The sequence below is a fragment of the Anabrus simplex genome, chromosome 2 (genome assembly GCF_040414725.1).
Source record: "Anabrus simplex isolate iqAnaSimp1 chromosome 2, ASM4041472v1, whole genome shotgun sequence".
Classification (NCBI taxonomy): domain Eukaryota; kingdom Metazoa; phylum Arthropoda; class Insecta; order Orthoptera; family Tettigoniidae; genus Anabrus; species Anabrus simplex.
Genome location: NC_090266.1, coordinates 898125185 through 898146369, shown reverse-complemented (window position 1 = coordinate 898146369; position 21185 = coordinate 898125185).

The following is a 21185-nucleotide window of genomic DNA, read 5'->3' as shown; positions in this document are numbered from 1 at the left end:
GCTTGCCCCCAGATTTCATGGGCCTTGTATCATTCTCGATTTTCTTACGCCGGTTACGTTGTTATTAAGTAATCCAGCCACCGAGAGGATATTTAGGGTTCACATGTCACAGGTGAAACCAGTGTAAATTTTGTGTCAACTTGCTTCATATAATCGTGAAAGGAATATGAAGGTTATATATATATATATATTTTTTTGAGTTTTCACTTTTAAGGCATTCTGCCCCTTCTATAATGTTTTGTTTCATATGTAAGTTTTTGTAAACCTTCCCCGCGCGGTTAAACTGCCATTCTGTCCTTACCACGGCCATTACCACGCTCCCGTCTCCTGCTATACACACTGTGGCTTGCTTATATTAAATGCCATGGATATCTGCACGCCGCTGGCCCCTCAACCTCTCCACCAAGCCTGTGCCCTCAAAAATGATGATGGTCCAACAATTCTGCCGCCTAGTTTTAATGTTTCAGTGCCCCCGCAGCCGCGTGGCGCCGTGCCGCGACTGGGCTAGAGGAAGGGCCCCCTCGACCCCAGCGAGGACGACATGTGCACGGCGAGCCGGAGCTCTCCTCCCGGCCAAGGCTGATGTGCGGCGCACGACCTGCTACTTGCCCGCAGCCTGTATATGTTCACCGCGGCGCGGCGTGCTTCAACACCACTGCTCCCCTCATAGTGCGGGCGAGCGGTATCTCAGGGTACTTGAGGGGTCCGAGCGGCCTCCTCTGGACGCAAGCTGCAACGGCCGGTCTGGCCATCCAACTTAATCAACATTAACTACATGAACTATTACTATCAGCAATTACTGCACTTGGGAATTCAACAGCAATATTTGGTGGACCTTGCAAAATTTTTCTTCACATTCAAGTATTAAAAGTTTATCTTCTGAATTCAACTTCTACAACCATAAAGACTTTACTTCACCTGCAACAACAAAATTTTGAAACTGAATCAAACCACATTAAGAAAATCTTATAAATTTTTCGGCAATTAATCTCCATATCTACATCAAAACTTGGACCTTGTTTTCAAACAAATTTCATGTGTCACCCCTGGAGGAACTTTTGGGGGGGGGGAGGTCTGTACCGGGCGGTACACCTCCACGCCGCTAATTTAAAAGTTGCGCCAGTTGAAACTCCTCTGTTGGAGGAAGTCTGAACTTTATTGACGGTATTAATTTTCAAGTTTCTCAGAAGATGTCACTACCTGGAAATTTCGGAGTTTTTGAACTGTATCATTTTCGGCGTATTTTTGTTTTGCTTGTAGTAAGAAGTGTGAACTTTCTCTTCTAGAGGACACTACTGAAGATCAACAATAGTGCACCCTAGTGCGGAGTGAAAGAACTGTTTTTTTGGAGAAATTTTTATTTCAAAAGTTTGTTTCTTGTTAAATTTCTTTCTGTTATTGTTTAAGTTGGCTGTATACCCCTCTCTTTCCCTTTGTTTTGTATTTAGCCAATCCAATATTTCTTTTATTAATTTCTCACCAATCAGAAGTATCTTCCCCCAACTTGAATATGTTGCTGTATCCTACCCAATAAAGAGTTTGTGGGAGGGTGTTTTCATTCCCCTAACGCCTGGAACCTTCCGCGAGAGGATATAAACTGCTGATTTTAGGGTCTCCGGGCCACTTCTGTTCCATCTTTCAGTGTGTAAAGTACATAGCAGGGGGCGGGAAGCGCCTCTTTCTTCGGCAGCGGTCAACAACAAGGTAATGGCCAATTAATAACTTCTTTCCTTGCTAGCTCAGCAGTTTAACTCTCGGGGCGGGTCCGAAGTTTTTCCATTATGTAACCTTCCTTAAAAATGTAAAGAAACTTGTATCTATTCTATCTTTTAAACTACATATTGGGATAGAGAGTGTTTAACCCTCTCGCGCTCCCACTCATATTGTTTTGAGGTGAACTTATTTTTCTCAACCTATTCTTAGTTAACGTAAAACAAATTGTTCTTTTCTAAAGTCACCTCTGTAGTATGGGATTAGCCCTTGCATTAGTGGCCTAGAGCCAGAATTTGGTTTTAAAAACAAGTGTATTAGGAGTGCAGATCGCCTCCTCTCAAATTGTTATTTTGGAGGTCATGTAATTACCCCTTTTCATTTAATAGACCTCAGTAGGTTGGGTATTTTACCCCTGTGTCTATGTCCAGTGAGGACAACTTGAAGGTGGAGTTTGGTGTGGCCTTTGAGAGGCTTAAAGTTGAGAGCGAGTGGCTCTTTTTCGAAAATTGAGTGTTGTATGCCTCGTGGAGGCTTTTCGGTGTAATTTGGAGCAAGTGCTCCTGGGCATAAATGGGGTTTTCTGCCCCTCTGTTAATACTTATTTTGAAGTAAGGTTGGGCTGATTGCCCAAGCATTGTGAAGTCAGGGCTCGAAGCCCAAATTCTGTAAATATTGTACCTACATTTTGTTGACTTGCTACTCTGTACCTGCAATGCTTGTTATTTCTTCATTTTAAAAAGAAAATATAACCTTGTTAAATTTTACATTAACTCTGATTCCGTAGTTTGAGACCCGTTCACGCCCGCACCTTCTTTCACCTCTACCTACCACTAAAACTCGGTAACATTAAACATTACCAACCACATGCATATTGTAAAAATCAGGGACAATTATATATTTAAAACATCACCAATAAACGTGTTGCTTCCTAAATACCATCGTAAAGTAATACTTAAATGAGGTATGGCTTCCGAAGAGGCTTAGTACAGGTCTTTGGAGTTGATACCCTTGGGTGACTTGCGCGTCTGTGGGGGTGGGATCAAACCTAGGGTGAAATTTTATGTTGAAGGTGGCAGAAACATCCCGTCCCCGAGCTGGAGGAACTAAGCAATGAAGGCCAACATATCCGACCCGGCCGGGAATCGAACCCACCACCCCTTGGGCCATATGCCAGGATGCTAACTAGTTACCCACGGAGCCGGACAATTCTTTCTTTTCTCCGATGGCGATAATTACGTGCTCAAATCCATTTTAATTGGTTAAATTGGATTCCCATTTATGAAACTGCGTGCAGTCTAGTTCAGTTTTCTCCTTCTAAAAAATCCCATCGAGGGGACATAAGGAATTTTTGCACCAAACATTTCAATTAGCATCGTAATAATCAGCACAGATACATTGGTAAGATATTTCAGCGTTAAAATTTGGTATTCTTACGCTGCCTTTCACCTTCAACATTTGCTACTTTTTAGACAGCAATTTTAAGTATTAATTCAGATGGGCTTTATTCACAATAGAATATTCCAATGAATATTTGGTACTTAAACGTGCTCAGTGAAATGCTTCGAAATAGGTTTTAGAGAAGTACTTTGTGTGAAGGACTGTGGTTAACGTAACTGCATTTGATGCGTTCACTGCTAGAAAGTGTCGATTATTATATCTTTCTTAATTTAAAATACAATGGATAATATCTTACATTAGTGCACACATTTACAAATTAGTCCTAAATACATTAACGAAGGGCCAAGCCATGTCCTCTACTTATAGGCTCGACGCTCGTGCATGTAATGTTCACAGCAATTACAAATTTTGGAAGGTGAGGTACACTTCGAAATGCAGCGCATGATATGGGAATCAGCCTTGCGGAACAGTACAGTACTATGGACCCCTTCATGTGAAGAACTATCGGTAGCAAGTCTTGTTAGTTTCACTGGTTGATATTAAAGGCTTGGGTTTCGGTGCGCAGTAAACGGATTATCTCTGGACCATTCGGGTGACGGAACTGCAGTGGAAGGATTATTCGACCTTGATTGACTAATCGAATTGAACAGGCGCCTGCCTAATAGTACATAGTCGCTGCGGAACCAATACCGTGCATCTGACAATGCTCTTTCGATCAGTTACGGTATTTTTCTTGAGACGGGTCTCGCATCGCAGCCGCATAGGTACGCATATGAACCTTACCGTACCGCACTCTAGGAATATATGTTTGTATACCGAACCTACGCCCTTCTATAGTAGGATGTATTTAAGGTTCATTTCCCTTTACACATAGCATACAAAGATGAATACAATGAAAATTGTTCTGATGGACTGCATATCCATGTGAGGCTGAGAGGTGTGACCAGTCTTCAGTAGAATAATGGATAGTGAGAGTATATTTAGGTACCCGGTATTGTTCGCGCAGCGGCATCATGCAGTGCAGGAAGATATTTCTAGGTAATTTTTACTATAGTCTGCTGTGAAAACAGAAATGGGAAATTATGGATCAAAGTATTATATTCCTTAATAAGCAGTTATTATATTTTATGTATTCCCACACAATTCATTCGTGTTATTAGGGTATTATTCATGGAGAAAGTCCTGGTTTTAGGTGTGCGTCTAATTATTATTGGGTATATAGCACAAAATAAAAATACAGTTCAACACTTACTCCATTTATTCTTAAATTTCAGCACGAAGGTCACTGGTAACGAATAAACATGCTACAACCTCAGACAACACCAGTATTTAGGCTACCCCTTGAACTTACGAAACTATATCTTCCCAGTTCTATTGTACCAATTCGTCCAAAAATAAGGGAAATATGTATGTACGTTATTCTGTATTATTATGTATGTTTTATTTTGAAAGCAATTACGTACTGTATTGATAATATCAGTCCAAATATTAATTAATGTTCCCTACGCTATATAACTGGAGTTGATGTTGAAAACTTCAGGGAATACCCACACAGATGTTATTCAGACACTAGGCATTCAGCTTTGCAAATCTATTTGTTAAAATGAGATGTTACTATCGGCTAGGAAGTCAATCATTTAATTATATAAATGGACTAGAAAAATTTGAATCTGCCACACTACCATTACTCATAGAGTTCATATATTTTTAAAGCGAAATGGAATGGCAAAGTAATTTGCTCAGAATAGCCACCGGTAAAAAAAACATCTAAATTTCTAAAAGGGAAAAATGTCATTTTTATAAAAACAAGGATTATGCTTACTGGAGAATTTATGTTTCCTTCAGAAGAAAGCCATAAATATCCGTGTAATTACTTTAAAATTCCTATAGAAATAGCTCTAAATTAAAACAAACTATCCACCATGCTATCTTTAATTTAAATTTCTTCAAGAAATTTAGCCCATTAGATTACATGACCATTCCGTTTTTACTGTGACTGTGGAAAATGTTAACAGTGAAACACAGAGTTATATGGGGAATAAGCCGGCAGAAGTCATGTAAACTAGCTTTTTCCAGATCAAAAGCAATGTCCGCTGGGAACTAAAGGAAGAGGAATGAACACCTGATACGAGGTACGAAATTGCATATGGTGGAAATTTCAAGTATCTAGGTCGTGTAGTTTACCATGACACTGACAACCGACAGAGAGTCAAATTGAATCTTGGTGTAGCATAGCAACTGCAGTTATTTTGCAAATGCTATCAACGGTATTGTGTGTGAAGAAAGCTATAATTATACTGTTCTGTTTTCAGAGTCACTCCACTGTATGGGAGTGAAAATTGGGTTGACTCAAGATGTCGTATTCCTATGCTGACGTAATAGACATGAAGGAATTCTTGGTTAATTCCACTGGCACGGGGGCTGCGTGTATGTGTCGTCTTCAGAATCATTTCATCCTCATCACGGCACACAGGTGACGGGCGTCAAATCAAAAAGGACCTGCACCTGTCGAGATGAACATGTCCCCAGGTTACTCCTGGCAATCTTCTCCTTCTTATTCTTCTATTCTTTTTCTTCTTCTACCGCTTTTCTCACTCCTGTGTGGTCGCGGGTGCGAACTGTGTCCCACATGTGGACTTGGCCCTGTTTAAAGCCGGATGCCCTTCCTGACACCAACCCTACGTGGAGGGATGTAATCACCATTGAGTGTTTCAGTGGTTGTTGTCTGAATATGAAGAGGAGATTACTGGATCAAACAAAACACCCAGTCCCCGATACAAAAGAATTAATCACACTCGATTAAAATCCCCGACTCGGCTGGGAATCAAACCCGGGACCCTTTGAACCGAAGGTCTCAGTTCTGACCATTCAACCAAAAAGTCGGGCTAAGGTATTGACAGTTATGGCTCGTATATACAGATTGGAATAATAGCAAGTGGAATTATAGCAGGAGGATGTTCACAATGAAGTCAAGAATGAAATCGATGGATGAAGCTGTGTATATTAACCAGCTTCGACGGTAGAATGATGTGAGGCGAATATAAAAGAACAGGTTTTGTAGATGATACAGTCATGGAGGGTAAGGGACTGTAGAGACGATGGTTGGGCTGTTTTTAACGATTTCAAGAGAAGACGTGTAGATCTAGAAGAGATTACAGAGTTAGTTGGACTGCAGATAAAGGATACTAGAGGCACGTATTCGTTCACAGAGGCTTTCATACTGTTACGTGCCAGTCCCGTCTTAGCCCCTTTCGCTTTTCCAGGAAGGGACCAGTGAATCAGACGACCTGGTATCTACCAGCAGGCTTGTGGGTTGGGACCGGCTTTTCCGTGCATTGTTGGCCGGCTTACCTGTGAGTTTCTTGGAGATGCAACGGTAAAGTCCTGTCTCTGGCCACCTCGCGAAAATTCTGGCTCAAATCACCGAGCTATAAAAAGGGAGGCTAACCACGGACAGAGAGACACAGTTGGTCTCCGTGGTGAAGCTAGAGTCAGTTATGGGCTCCGTGGTGGAGCCAGTGTTGCTGCTGGACTCGCGGTCAGTGTTGGACTCAGTGATGGAGTCAGTGTGTTAGTGTTTGGTGGCGACAGAGGTGTTGGTTGTCACTAGTGCCCCACCGACTCCTGAACCAGGAGCTGTGGTTGTGGTATCGGAGAGACCAGTGAGTGGGTGGACTGGAGACGACGGAACGGTACTGTGTGTTCGTGTATTACTGTGGACTGAGTCTTGGCGTGAGTCAGAGAGGGAAGCCGCTATCGTGAGTGTAAGGGTAAAAGGACCTGTGTTGATGTTCGCTGTTTTGAGTATCGTCCTGCTGTTGAATTTTGTTGAGCTGTTCAGTTGTTCACTGCGTGACTGTGAATTACTGGACTGTCACTGGAGTCGAACCAACGATCAGTCATGGTGTGTTGTGTATGTGTGCTGTATGAGGTGACTGGACGTGGGGAAGTGAAAGTAAGGATTAGCGTCCCAGGTATAGCAACGGGCCGGACAGCTTCCTGTGCCTTAAGGAAGAGAGACTTGTAAATAGACAGCAGTTAGCTAGTGTGCCCACTTATGATTAATTAAAATTGTGTTGTATATAATATGCGTGTGTTCATTTTTCGGGTCATCCTGAAATAAATTGGAATAAGAAAAAGATGGAGTTCTATTTTTAATAATAGGTAGTGCTGAAAGACGTAGAAGTATGTAATAAAGATTTACGAATTATATATTGTTTCTAATCTATCGAACGGAATTAGTGAACGCAGTTTTATGTCAACATTTCTGAAACAAATTCTAAGCGCTACGAATTATATAGTTTCTAATCTATAGAACGGAATTAGTGAATGCATTTTTATGTCAACATTTCTGAAACAAATTCTAAGCGCTACGAATTATATAGTTTCTAATCTATCGAACGGAATTAGTGAATGCATTTTTATGTCAACATTTCTGAAACAAATTCTAAGCGCTGATAGACAAGCCTGCAGTAGTTCGATACGCTGGGGTTAGGTATATATTGCGTCATTATCTGAAACACGTTGAATAGCGAATCTCCCTGTTATTTCTGTTACGCTACTGAAAAGCTTAGTCCTATAGAATGTAAAAACGACCACTATTAACAAAGAATTAATAAATCGCCAAGGTGTGTGACTCAAACGATAGAGCGCAGGCTTACTTAGCCTAAGTCGGTGACTTCGATCCTGGCTCAGTCCGGTGGTATTTGAAGGCGCTCGAGTACGCTAGTTTCGTGTCGGTAGGTTTACCAGCTTAGTGTGATTAGCTGCCCCACTCTGAGGCCCGGGTTCGATTTCCGGCTCTGCCGCGTATTTTGAAAAGTGGTACGAGGGCTGGAACTGAGTCCATTTGCTTCGGGAGATCAACTGAGTAGAGGAGGTTTCGATTCCCACCTCAGCTATCCACGAAATGGTATTCCGTTGTTTCTCACTTCTCTTCCAGGGAAATGCCGGAATGGTACCTAACTTAGGACCACGGCCGCTTCCTTCCCTCTTCCTTATCCATCCCTTCCGATCTTGCCATCCTCCTACAAGACCCCTGATCAGCATAGTAGGGAAGTCCGTCTGGTCCAGGTACTGGTCCTCCTCCACAGCTGTTTCCCCCTACACGAAGTCTCACGCTCCAGGACAGTGCCCTTGAGGCGGTAGAGGTGAGGCCCCTCACTGAGCCATAGGAAGAACCAACCCGGGACGGTAAATGGATTAAGAAAGAAAAAAATAAGATTTACCAGCACGTAAAAGAACTCCCATGAGGTAAAATTCTGGCATCTTGGCATATCTGAAAAGCGTGAAATAATTTGTAAGCTGAGAAATAATGTAATACATTGTTGAACCTGTTTTGTTGATTTAGGAAGGTTTGTATGTGATGTGTGATTTACTGTACTTCAAAGATCATAAATTTATTATCATCCGACGGTTAATATCACGTTCAGAATTTAAGAAAATTATCCTGGACATGCCTGGAAAATGGTAAACTGATTTTGAATTGTACACTTTATATGACAGAAGGTGTGTACTTGCTGACAACCACAACATAGTGCATTGCACTGCTGTACTTAACGAACGAGGGAGGTAATTATACCGTACATTACAGGTATTACAGCAAAACTCAAAGTAAGCTTTAATATCTGTGACATCTCCAAATAATGGTTCAATGTTTATCACTCATGCTTTGCGTGAAACTGGTTGCGCAGAATTGTATTATTTCCATCAAGGATCACAAGACCTAATTAATTTGATTATTGCTGTTATTCTGGCCAGGCCAATGAGGACATAATGAACAATTACTGCAGGGCTTGCACAACATTCCGCGATTTACTTGTCCTAGTCTCTCCCGCTAGTAAACATGCCCGCTGAGTGGCATGCCATTTTACAGCCGCTCTTAATTAAAGAATATAATGAACTGCCATTCCGATATGACATGAGGAATTAATGCAACTGGACTTGGACTCCTCCGTTATCTTCAACAAGCTACGTGTACGGCCCAAGGGTGAGATACATTAATCTATCGCCGTGGCCTTCGAAACACTGCTGCGGATACAATTCATTAAGGTCATTATGGACCTCTTTCGGCCATTTACTTTGCTTTAATTTGTACTGCTCACTGCCCATAAACTATAAGCACCTTTCCCCTGATAATAAAAACAACATCATATCCACATGGTCTCATTGAAGTATTATGTATGTGTATTCCTTTTAAAGGATAAATTATCACAACGTTAAGTACTTTGGTCCATGATAGGCCAGAAATGATCAGGAGGTATGGTTCGATCTTCAGTGTTAATTTCTTGACGGTTTCCCTACATCATCGAAGGAAAACGCTAAGATAGTGTCTACTACAAATCAAGGGGAAACTACATTTTACTCCTCTAAACATGACAATCAATCACCTCATTATAAATTACTTCAGTCATTACAATCAGGATATCAGACAAATTATGCTTGTACGAACACACGGGGCTCATGATGCCTCCTTTACCACTGAGTTGGGGGGTTGTTGAGGTACTCTGTTAGTGATATAGTACAATCCTTAGTGTTCAACTTCTGGTCTGGTCCCGGAGATGAAGTGTCGGGGCTAAGTAAAGGGTTGTTAGGGATCCGGTGTTGTTCCTCTGGACATCTCTCTCCACGTGGTTTATTACCTCCTTGTTGTACTGGCTCTTGGTGTTTCTGATCATTTTAGCTGTGATCTTCTAGGCTGGTAAGAATTCGGTGTTAGCCGTACTCTCATTGCAATTCCACTTGATCCATGCACTGTCACATTCTGTTCTCCACTACCATTATTATAAAGGTGTAAAATTATTTATGAACAAATACAGTAAATCCATTAGTAATCTTGTTTGCAGTTTTCATGAATATAACTTCAGTAGTTGAATTATTCTGAATTGTTAAAACTCTCAGAATTATGCCCTTCCTTTATAAAAAGTTGAAGTTGAATAACTGTATTATTTATAAATACTCAGACTGTTGTTTTTCGCGATAGATAACATACTTTTTAGTCTGCAGATACGAAAATGGAACTGAAACGGCAGGAAAAAAATGTTCACTTTCCTGCGATCGACTTATTAACTTTGTCCTTCTCCTGTTACGTTAGGCCAAGGGGTAATCTCCCTGAAATGCTCCTGGTACTCATCAGGTAAATACTCCACCATTTTCCCCAAATCTTCAACAATGCAATCACAAATCACAAATTATGAATTGTTGGACTGGTTCCTTTCCTTTAAAAACGTTACGATGAGCAGTGTAAATAGGAAATTCATACATATCTCATTTTTGAAAAAATAATGCCCCTTCATCGTGAAACAATTCGTATGAAATAGAGAAACATTCTGCACATAGAACTCAATTCATAAAATATTATACAATACGAATACCAGAATACATCCCCATAACCCACACAAAAGAAGCAGACCCTTGAATCATTGAGTTAGCGTCCTTGACCCACCAAAACTACTGCTGCCCAGCTAGATGTCCTGCAGATATAGGAGTTAATGTGGTCAGTTTTATGATATTGCCAGTCGTAATTGACTGGCTTCATTTACCATGCCCACTGACTTTCACATCAGACAGCTCCTCAACAGGATTCACTTGTATGATTTTAGCATTAAATCCAGGACTAGAATCCTTGAACTGACCAGGAACTGAATTTCAGTCCTCCAGGTCAAAGCAGATACGCTGCGCCTAGACAACGGAGCTGGTCATAATCCACACATCAGTTGGATATATATTTCTGTCATTTGTAAACCAGTTATTTGGTTCACGTGCAGAGATAATTTGAAATAAAAACATGATCAAAAAATGGTGATTTAATTTTGGTGACCATGATCGCAACTCATTAGTTTCGCGTTTATCTGAATTACTACTCAAGTATCATTAAGAAATGTAGAATATTATAATATTGGTCTACGTACTTGCTATCATTTAGTACATTTTACTTCACACCTATTGCAGAAGGAAGTGGGAGATGACTGAGTGTACATAAGTCTGCTTCTGGTAGTGATGACTATGATGTACACATCATGAACACGGGATCGTCTCCCTTATGAGTTCCTTTACCATGTGTGACAGATAAGATATATATATTGAAATGTATATTTAAATGGCTACTTTTAATTATTAGATATCCATGATGTTCAATATTTGACAAGTGACTGAAATATTAACCTCATTTGCTAACAGTAGTCCCTTGTGAAATACGCTCAAAAACTCAATTGCGTCGTTAAAATTGCCTCAAACGTTGAAATGTACTGTGGAACACAATCCTCTCCCCTCTGATTCAGTCAATTGCGAAGTGAAATCCGTGCCTGCCCTTCCCCTTGCAGATGTATGAAAGTACCATTAGGGAGATGATTTTTGTGGCACGTTATCGGCGGCGAACAAGTGTTGTCCTATTAGTTTAACGTTGCCTGACTAGCAGAAGCAGTAGCAACAGGTCCGCTTGCTGTGTGTAATGGCAGTCGCCAGCAAAATCCATCAAAGTCCGCAGCATCAGTCAGGGATGTCATCAAGGAGACTGCCAAGCGGCCCAGCGCTCATGCGTGCAACCTACAGAGGGGATTCAGTGATGTGAGGGTTCACCACACACGAGGAAATGAAGTGATTTTACAAAATGTCTCTCCCCTACTAAGCATGGCTCTAATTGTTTTGACTAAATCACGGCAGCAATTTGTAACGTTCTAGATATATAGAGAGCACATCCAATTCTCCACGTCCTCTCGGCTTAGAGGTCATACTGGATAATTTCCAAGCCGTTTCGAGTTTTTATACGAATTTCCCTCTCTTTAGTCACACTCAAATATGATCTCCCTCACTCTCCATTTCCATCTACTCATTAATTTGATATTAGAGGAAGAATTACTTGAGGTTATAATATATATATTTTAAATTATAACTTGTTCCCGTTTTCAACAACAGATAGTTTAGCTTAGCCTGTTTTTCTCCTATATAATAATAATAATAATAATAATAATAATAATAATAATAATAATAATAATAAAAATAATCAAAGTACGAAGGCTTTCACGGCCGGAGCAAATGATAATAATTGTATTAGTTCTTCGTTCCGCTAACTACTTTTACGGTGTTCAGAGACTCCGATATGTTCGAATGTTGTCTCATGGGAGGTATCTTAAGTGCCGGTAAATTTGCCGACACGACGCCTGAGGTTTTGAGTATCTTCAAACACCACCGGACAGATCCGCGATCAATCCTGCCTACTTGCGTCTAGAAGACCAGCGCTCTACCCTCTGAATCACGCATCCAAGCACACATACGTACTCGTATAATACCTATATTGCGATATTTTATTAAAATTGTTGACCTGCCACCTCTTGAACAATGATTACTACTATTGTGGTATTTTTAATGTTGAAAGTGTTTTGTTACGATTATAAAATAACCCACAAACATAGACCTAATTCAGATAACGGATGGACTTACCCTTTCCGCGCTTTTCCCACACATAAAATATTTATTTTAACATAGAGACTATGTGAGAATCTCTGTATATATCGGTACTCTTTTTATATTCATACTCCGCTGATTTTCCCCTATCTTACTGGGGTTGCAGCTATTAAATGTGTCGGAATAGTGGACTTGGTAATATTATACGGCCAGACACTCTTTCGGACACCCAGTCTATTTATTTATTTTTCGTGCAAGTTGCTTTACGTCGCACCGACACAGATAGGTCTTAAGACGACGATGGGAGAGGAAAAGGCTAGGAGTGGGAAAGAAGCAGCCGTGGCCTTAATTAAGGTACAGCCCCACATTTGCCTGGTGTGAAAATGGGAAACCACCGAAAACCATCTTCAGGGCTGCCGACAGTGGGGTTCGAACCTACTATCTCCCGAATACTGGATACTGGCCGCACTTAAGCGACCAAGTCTATTTGGAAGGATGTATTCACTATTGAGTTTTTCTGTTATGTTTTGTATTTAAATGTGTATTAAGAAAATCACGAACACCCGTCCCCCGATCTACGGGAATTAACCAAACATGGCTGAAATTCACAGCCCGGCCAGGTTCGATTAACGGCCGGGCTGAATGTCTCAGACGGTTAAGGCGCTGGCCCTCTGACTCCAACTTGGCAGGTTCGATCCTGGCTCAGTCGGGTGGTGTTTGAAGGTGCTCAATACGTCAGCCTCATGTCGGTAAAATAACCTCTGCGGCACCTCGGCGTCTCCGAAAACCGAAAGGTAGTTAGTGGGACGTAAAGCCAATAACATTATTAGAATCGAACGTGTGGTCTTACGAACCGAAGGCTACTAAGTTGACTATTTAGCCGAGAAACCGGACAGTCGTTATTTCTTGGTAACAATGGCTATATATAGCTTTATGCAGTTACTTATTTACTTCATTTTCACCTCAGTGTCGTTATTGACATGACTCTGACACTTAGATTTCTCGTTTCTAGTAAATTATGGTGGTCGTTTCTGTCTTCACTTGATGGTATTCAGTCTTTACCCTGCTATATCAAGGCATTTCATTTCTATTTCTTGTATTTCAACTTAACTTCCAATTTCATACATGAGGGAAATGAAAATGGGTGTATTCTGCTCGAAGGCACGTCCGAACCTCCGCAGAGGTGTGTCTGAGCCGGAGTTTACGTACGGTAGCGTGGCCAGTTCCTTTCCGCTCCACCATTCCCTTACCCCCCACCATCAGCTCGTGGCAACCCATCCAAATCTTGACCACGTCCAATGTTGCTTTACTTCGGTGATCTCACTGGATCCGGTGTTTCAACACGGCTACGGCCGTTGGCAGGGAAATGAAGAGTTTAGATAAATTGTATTTCCCGTTAAAATTCATAATTAAGAACTACTTTGAAATTCCATAAACTTTACCGCGTACTGTAGATGTAGCCTCTCAATCACTTACCCTGAGGACACTGGTTCAATTTATGGCTCGTAGACGGATTTTAATCGTGGCCTGAGGGGTGGGGTGAGTTTATTAATCCTCATAAAGTTAACCTTTTATTTTTGCTAGTGGTGTTACGTCGGATCGGTTTTGGTGACAAGGAGTAGGATTTGGAAGGAAGTGAGCATGGCCATAATTAAGGTACAGCCCAAACATTTGTCTGGTGTGAAAATGAGCACCGTGGAAAATAATTTTGATGGCTGCTAATAGTGGTGCTCCAACCTACTACCTCCCGAATGCAGGCTAAGAACTAATTGGTCTGAACCCTGCAGTCAACACGATGAAGTCAACTAAAGAGCTGTGAGAGCTGTGAACCCGGTCAAGAAACTCAGGCAGTAGCCTATAGCCGAGGAGACCTCACACTGACCCTGCAGTACTCCAATATCTGCTGTCTATCTGATTGGGCAGTAGTTGTCTTGTCGAGGCCATTAATGGGGTCATATGCCACGAATTTATTTTTCGTTATCTTACTACATCTTAAAGTATGTGCTGGTGACAACTAAACAATTACAATGGCTTCACAATTTTGTCACTTTAAGGATTTATTTTATTAGACGTATTTAAAGTCACTTTCCGGATCATTAACTTAATGGTCAGGGTAATAACCTTCTGTTCAGAGGACCTCGGTTTCGGTTCGATTACTGACCGGGCCGGGAATTTTTAACTGCATAACTTTAAAGAAACGGCAATCCAGAAAGGACTGAGGCAAGGGTGCAGTTATGTCCTCTTTCTTTTTCATTGTATATATGCCTTATAGAAAAGGCAGTAAAGGGAATCAAAGATAAATTTTGAAAGGGAATCACAAACCAATAGCGTGATTAGCTGCCACCCCCGGAGGTCCGGGTTCGATTCCCGGCTCTGCCACGAAATTTGAAAAGTGGTACGAGGGCTGGAACGGGGTCCACTCAGCCTCGGGAGGTCAACTGAGTAGAGGTGGGTGCGATTCCCACCTCAGCCATCTTGGAAGTGGTTTTCCGTGGTTTCCCACTTCTCCTCCAGGCAAATGCCGGGATGGTACCTAACTTAAGGCCACGGCCGCTTCCTTCCCTCTTCCTTGTCTATCCCTTCCAATCTTCCCCATCCCCCGCACGGCCCCTGTTCAGCATAGCAGGTGAGGCCGCCTGGGCGAGGTACTGGTCATACTCACCAGTTGTATCCCCGACCAAGAGTCTGAAGCTCCAGGACACTGCCCTTGAGGCGGTAGAGGTGGGATTCCTCGCTAAGTCCGAGGGAAAAACCGAACCTGGAGGGTAAACAGATGATGATGATGATGATGATGATCACAAACCAAAAAGAGGAAATCTAACCTCTCAGATGTACCGGTGATATTGTTATTTTATCTGAGTGCCAAAGATCTGGAGAAATTGCTGAATGATATGGACACAGTCTTGGAGATGGAGAACAAGATGAAAACAAAGAAATCTAAGACAAAAATAATAGAGTGCAGTCGAACGAAGTGAGATGATGCAGGAAATATTAAATCAGAAAATGAAATCTTAATGGAATTAGATGAATATTTATACTTAGTGAGTATCAGAATAACTTATGATGTCAGGAGTAAGGACGGCAGAAAGTCACCTCGAACATATATATAGGGGAATTAGAAATATATTTTTTTTAAATTTCCTATGGAGAGTGGATGGACAATAACTAGTTCAAAGGAAAGTGATAAGAAGCTTTTGAAATGTGGTGTAACCAAAGAATTCCGAAGGTGAGATGAGGGGATCAAATCACGAATGAAGATATACTGAATGGAAGGACACCCAGGACTTTTTCAGTTAGTTTTTGAGGGATGTATAGATGATAAGAATGATAGAGGTAGTCCAAGGCATTAATATGACAAATAAATTACAATAGATTTTAGAACGCAGCAGTTATGCAAATATGAATATTTAGTAGAGGAAAGGGTCGCATGGATAGTTGCAAAAACCAGTGTATACACTAATGAGCAAACAAAAATAGTGTTTAATTCGTCCAATCCGGGGATTTGAGAGTTTGTGTTTACACACTCATCTTAACACACACACATAAACACACCACCACCACCGACAAAAGCCACACAAACATGCAACAGTGAATGCATCCCTCTACGTAAGATTGGCGTCAGGAAGGGATACCAGTTGCTATGAAATGGGAGTGGGCATCTCGAACATATTCTGAGTCATGGCCTTCCTTGTGCTCGGGCGGCTAGGACTATACAATCCACCGGTGGTCTATAACCCGTTAGAGGACAGATCCTCACTTGGACAATGTGCAAATAAGGCAGCATCCTGCTTCATGAATTTACCGAGCTCAGAACATTTTAAACAAGCCTCGGACCTATGGGAGTAACGGAGTACCACTCCCATTTGATAGGCGAGGGACTCCTTGGAAACAACTTGGCAAACGAAATGGAATTCAATGGGGAGCTATCAATATTAATGGGGCTTATGGAAGAAAGAAAGTAGAACTAGCTGAGTCAGCAAAGAGGATGCATCTGGATGTGCTGGGAGTAAGTGATATTCGGGTAAGGGGAGATAACGAGGAATAGATAGGAGATTATAAAGTGTACTTAACGTGTATTAGAAAGGGAAGGGCAGAGTCTGGGGTAGGGCTCATTATCAAGAAAACCATTGCACGCAACATAGTTTCTGTAAGGCACGTAAATGAGCGATTGATGTGGGTAGATTTGGCAGTTGGAGGAATTAGGACTAGAATTGTCTCCGTGTATTCATCATGTGAGGGTGCAGATGAGGATGAAGTTGATAAGTTTTATGAATCATTGAGTGACATCGTGGTCAGGGTCAACAGCAAGGATAGAATAGTACTAATGGGCGATTTCAATGCGAGAGTTGGGAATAGAACGGAAGGATACGAAAGGATGATTGGTAAATGTGGGGAAGATATGAGAGCTAATGGGAATGGGAAGCGTTTGCTGGACTTCTGTGCTAGTATGGGTTCAGCAGTTACGAATACATTCTTCAAGTATAAGGCTATTCACCATTACACATGGGAGGCTAGAGGTACCAGATCCATAATAGACTATATCTTAACCGACTTCGAATTCAGGAAATCTGTTAGGAATGTACGAGTTTTCCGGGGATCTGATCTGTAGTGAAATAAGTATCTCTAAGCCTTGGGTAGAGAAAGTGAAATCTGCCTACAAACGAATATAGGTAGAAAATCTCCAGAACGAGGAAATTAGACGGAAGTACATGGATATGATTAGTGAGAAATTTCGAACAGTGGACAGTAAGCAGGTTCAGGATATAGAATGTGAATGGGTGATATACAGGGATGCTGTAGTAGAAACAGCAAGGGAATGTCTAGGAACAACTGTGTGTAAAGATGGGAAAAGGCGAACATCTTGGAGGAATCATGAAGTGACAGTAGCTTGTAAACGTAAAAAGAAGGCCTATCAGAAATGGCTCCAAACAAGGGCCGAGGCAGACAGCGATTTGTACGTAGATGAAAGAAACAGAGCGAAACAAATAGTTGTTGAATCTAAAAAGAAGTCGTGGGAAGATTTTGGAAATAACCTGGAAAGGCTAGGTCAAGCAGCAGGGAAACCTTTCTGGACAGTAATAAAGAATCTTAGGAAGGGAGGGAAAAAGCAAATCAAGAGTTTTTTGAGTAATTCAGGTGAACTCATAATAGATCCCAGGGAATCACTAGAGAGGTGGACGGAACATTTTGAACATCTTCTCAATGTAAAAAGAAATCATCCTGGTGGTGCTGCGAACAGCCAAGCTCATGGGGAGGAGGAAAGTGATGTTGGTGAAATTACGCTTGAGGAAGTGGAAAGGATGGTAAATAAACTACATTATCAAAAAGCATCAGGAATAGATGAAATTGGACCTGAAATGGTGAAGTGTAGTGGAAAGGCAGGGATGAAATGGCTTCATAGAGTAGTAAAAGTAGCGTGGAGTGTTGGTAAGGTACCTTCAGATTGGACAAAAGCAGTAATTGCACCTAACTATAAGCAAGGGAACAGGAAGGGTTGCAACAACTATCGAGGTATCTCATTGATTAGTACACCAGGCAAAGTATTCACTGGCATCTTGGAAGGGAGGGTGCGATCAGTCGTTGAGAGGAAGTTGGATGAAAACCAGTGTGGTTTCAGACCACAGAGAGGCTGTCAGGATCAGATTTTCAGTATGCACCAAGTCATTGAAAAATGCTACGAGAGGAATAGGCAGTTGTGTTTATGTTTCGTTGATCTAGAGAAAGCATATGACAGGGTACCGAGGGAAAAGATGTTCGTTATACTGGGGGACTATGGAATTAAAGGTAGATTATTAAAAACAATCAAAGTCATTTATGTTGACATTGGTCTTCAGTGAGAATTGATGGTAGAATGAGTTCTTGGTTCAGGGTACTTACAGGGGTCAAACAAGACTGCAATCTTTCACCTTTGCTGTTCGTAGTTTACATGGATCATCTGCTGAAGGGTATAAAGTGGCAGGGAGGGATTCAGTGAGGTGGAAATATAGTAAGCTGTCTGGCCTATGCTGACGACTTGGTCTTAATGGCAGATTGTGCTGAAAGCCTGCAGAGTAATATCTTGGAACTTGAAAATAGGTGCAATGAGTATGGTATGAAAATTAGCCTCTCGAAACTAAATTGATGTCAGTAGGTAATAAATTCAACAGAATTGAATGTCAGATTGGTGATACAAAGCTAGAACAGGTCGATAATTTCAAGTATTTAGGTTGTGTGTTCTCCCAGTATGGTAATAAAGGAAGTGATATTGAATCAAGGTGTAGTAAAGCTAATGCAGTAAGCTCGCAGTTGCGATCAACAGTATTCTGTAAGAAGGAAGTCAGCTCCCAGACGAAACTATCTTTACATCGGTCTGTTTCCAGACCAACTTTGCTTTACGGGAGCGAAAGCTGGGTGGACTCAGGATATCTTATTCATAAGTTACAGTAGAAGTAACAGACAGGAAATTAGCAAGAATGATTGCTGGTACAAACAGGTGGGAACAATGGCAGGAGGGTACTCGGAATGAGGAGATGAAGGCTAATTTAGGAATGAACTCGTTGGATGAAGCTGTACGCATAAACCGGCTTCGGTGGTGGGGTCATGTGAGGCGAATGGAGGAGGATAGGTTACCTAGTAGAATAATGGATTCTGTTATGGAGGGTAAGAGAAGTAGAGGTAGACCAAGACGAAGATGGTTAGACTCAGTTTCTAACGATTTACAGTAAAGATAAGAGGTATAGAACTAATTGAGGCCACAACACTAGTTGCAAATCGAGGATTGTGGCGACGTTTAGTAAATTCACAGAGTCTTGCAGACTGAACGCTGAAAGGCATAACAGTCTATAATGAGAATGTATGTATATATTTATTTCGTTCTGAGTTATGGAAAATTTAAAACATATGTGCTATACAGAGGTGGAATGGATAGAAAAAGAAGGAAGCTCTCTGTATGGGTCGGTCGCCAAATTTATCTCCGGAAAGGTTAGGGGAGATCATAGCGGGTTGCTGCAGGAAACGATTTGAATCAACAGTATAGCAAGAAAGGAAGCCGATGTAATGAACTTTGCGCAGTGTCAATGGAGTGCATTAAAATATTGCTAAAAGCTCTTGTCATCAGCCATGCTCTTTGCTTCCGTCTGCCAGTATTGACCACAAGAGGAATTGAGAAATTGAGATAGTCCTGAAGAAGGACTCTTCAGGCCAAATATGAAATATATATAAAATCTTGCTCTCTGTGTTACACAGGTAGTAAGCTTTTAACTTTAACATATCGTCGGTGAAAACACCAAACCTCGTTTATCACAATGTTCTTCCTACCCATTATGTTCCTTAAGACTGTTCACGCCTCCCAGCCCAAACAGTCCATCAGATCAATGTTCGTTGTGTTTATTATCCTATGTGGAAGTGTGAAGGAAAATTAAGTTTAAATACAGCATAGTGTAGAGGATGAGTAAATTATGCTTGGTGTAGTTTCTGAGAAGGAATTGTGTATTTCTCACCCGGTCTTTATGTGATGTAGGCCTATCTGTCGCAATGCTGGGCTACCCTTCTGCGATCATAAATACAAAAGTTGAAAGTTCTTGTGTTTCTGGATTTGCCTTATCTGTAATCTTAAGAACGGGCTAAGCCATTGCCTTCTAGAGACGAGTAGTGGAACTAGCGCATAATCATGGTAACCCACACATGTTTTAAATGAGAACGTATATTTGTGAATGATTCCTTTTTTCTTGCTAGGGGCTTTACGTCGCACCGACACAGATAGGTCTTATGGCGACGATTGGATAGGAAAGGCCTAGGAGTTGGAAGTAAGCGGCCGTGGCCTTAATTAAGGTACAGCCCCAGCATTTGCCTGGTGTGAAAATGGGAAACCACGGAAAACCATTTTTAGGGCTGCCGATAGTGGGATTCGAACCTACTATCTCCCGGATGCAAGCTCACAGCCGCGCGCCTCTACGCGCACGGGCAACTCGCCCGGTGAATGATTCTTATAATAGTAGATAATAACAATATATCGTCGTTGCCGGGACAAAACCTCCTATGTGATAATATTTTTGGAGATATAGTGACCCGCAGCACATACATTATGAAGAGCGAGAATGCCTTGACAATATTGCACCTTAGATGACAGAACCTTACCGGCCAAAGTTCTAAGATAAAATATTTCACATAGGAGGTTTTGTCCCGGCAGCGACGATATTTCAGTTTTACACGGTTGAAGAGTAGACTTCAGCCTACAAGTAGCCACAGCTGGTCCGTGGACCGACAGCTCTGCACTCCGATGGGCTAGTACTCATGGCTGGCGTCCTGAGAATGACTTTCCGTGGTTTTCCATTCTCCTGCTGGGACAGTTTCTAGTACAGGTCACGGCCTCCTATCCACTCACGTTTTCCAAACATCTCCCTGGCCTGAAAAATAGAGTTGCCGTCTAGGAGGCCCGCCGTCCTCTTCAGGGACGGAAGGAAAACGTATGTATACATAAATATATAGATAGCCGCTTTAGAGAACAGAATGTTTCAGAGGATAATACGCTTCTAATCTAGTAGTAATGTAATAAATTGTTAACCTTATCTACATTACAGTACTTGAGCAGCGGTTATGTTGGCACTCGATACTCAGAACATAATTATAGATAGTATACAGCAACTATGTAAGTAACTGAAAACCAATCTTTTAGGCTCTTAATTAATGAAGGT